This window comes from Sinocyclocheilus anshuiensis, unplaced genomic scaffold (assembly GCF_001515605.1).
Source record: "Sinocyclocheilus anshuiensis isolate Anshui unplaced genomic scaffold, SAMN03320099.WGS_v1.1 scaffold1392, whole genome shotgun sequence".
Taxonomy (NCBI): Eukaryota; Metazoa; Chordata; class Actinopteri; order Cypriniformes; family Cyprinidae; genus Sinocyclocheilus; species Sinocyclocheilus anshuiensis.
The window spans coordinates 1,187,610-1,189,707 of record NW_015542476.1 but is presented as its reverse complement, the minus strand read 5'-3'; positions in this window follow the sequence as shown (position 1 = coordinate 1,189,707).

Sequence of the window (2,098 nt, the reverse complement as noted above, 5' to 3'; positions counted from 1 at the left end):
CTTTTATTAGGAAGACCCTCTCTAAAGCTCTTCATACAAATACCATCTGTTGAACTGAGCAAATACTTCAGTTGGATGATTGTAATGTGTCACTAATGTCTAGTATGTCACACATCCATCTTGTTTATCATAATAAAACTTCTTCTGTGTGTAAAAAGCCATATTGTATAGTCAGCCATCTCAGCTAAATGCTTTAAAGCAGCACTATGTAACTTTTGGCGCTCTAGCGGTTAATAAACAGAACTGCACACATCCCGCGGAAGAACATTCCAACCGGAGCTACTTCTCTTAAGTTTATGTCTATGGCGATTCACGCAGGTATGTGTTACTCCGCAGCGGCGACGACCCGACCAGGCTACAATAGTCCAAATATAAGTACGTATTATAAGTGTACCGTAGTGATTCGGAACAAGACAAAACCGCGGTTTGGAAGATGAATTCATGATGTACTCGCTCATTATATACATTTTGCAAATTTTGAACACAGAAAAAGTTGCATAGTGCTGCTTTAAATGGATTGTTGAGGCTTTGCTGTCCTCACTTAGACAACTCGTAATGTGCACTTGACCCTAAAGTAATGGTCTGGTAATATTTAAACAGTATGGTCTTAGTTACAAAGCATCTGTGAAATGAAAGAACAGAACCAAGGGCTGATGTCACAGTCGTAAAGTTGTTTTCTTGATCCGAATTTCAAAACATTAATAATGTGCCAAATTTTTAATCACACACTCTAAAAAATGCTGGGTTAAATACAACCCAGTGCTGGGTAAAATAGGGACAAACCCAGCAATTGGGCTGTTTTGACCCAGTGGTTGGGTTAAATGTTTAAACCGCTGGGTTTTTCCCTATTTTACCCAGCACTGGGTTGTATTTAACCCAGCATTTTTTAGAGTGCATGAAAACTTCTTTGTTTAAAGTTTAGTTGTGTGCTAGCCAGAATACAGTTGAGTTTACAAATACTAATAAATGGAAGGCCCCAAATATGCTCAATATTTTTCACTTTCTTTAGAGAACTGCTCATCCTTTATTGAGATATGATACTGAATAAAATTGACCCTAGATTCTCATTTTGTTATATCTGTAAATACAGCACTACTTAGATGTCATTGTTCTTAATAGTCTAAACACACACTTATGCATTTTGAATGCAGCTTCGGTTTCTCACATGACTTTGAAAGCTTTTAAAATGAGTCGCATGCTTCTTTCACATCTTCAAACGGATGTATTTCAAATCCACATATATAGCACATAACAGGACATGACTTTTTTCTCTATTGTGCATCTGAGAGAAGTGGCTTATCGAATGACACAGAATACAGAGAGGGTCTGGATGTTGTCCAATCAGGAATTAAATGGATCATAGGAAGCGGTGTTGTAAACTAAATGGATGATTGTGAGTGTGTGTGAGGGACGGATTGCCCCACATTCATGCTTGTATACATGTCATCAGAGAAGAGACATGGCATGTTAATGTATTTGATTAAATCTTGCGGGGCCACATATTTAAAAAAAGTGTGCACTGATAAATCATTCATCATAAATTCCGCAACATTCAATAAAAATAATTATCATAATTTTTCATCCATTTTGATGTTATCAAAAAAAAAGCCTTATTCAATGCAATTGTATAGTTGCAGTATTACCGTATCAATATGCGTCTGTAAAGATTGTCATATTTTTATCAGTTAGCTGTTGCTAATTAATATCAACATATATAACCTTTCTGCAGAGTGTTACCAATTTTTCATCACAGAGGAGATGAAATGTGTTCCATGTGGGCTAACTGACATCATAGCTCTCGTGTCCCAGGACGGTTTGACCCATTAAGCCTCAGTATGTTTCATGATTAAAAGAGAATTCATGGTGGTCCTGAGCCGAGCTCTTACACTCGCACTGTAGATCATTTTACATTCTTGTACAATTTGTATTGTTAGTCTTATACTGTAACATATTTTTGAAAACTGACAGCTGTTTTATTGGTCTCTTAGTTACAAATCAACACCAAGTTCTGGTGTTCACTTTCTCAAGTAAAAATTATGATAGTAACTAATCTCATGATCATTACAACACTGACCAAAAAAAAAAAAAAAAAATACTT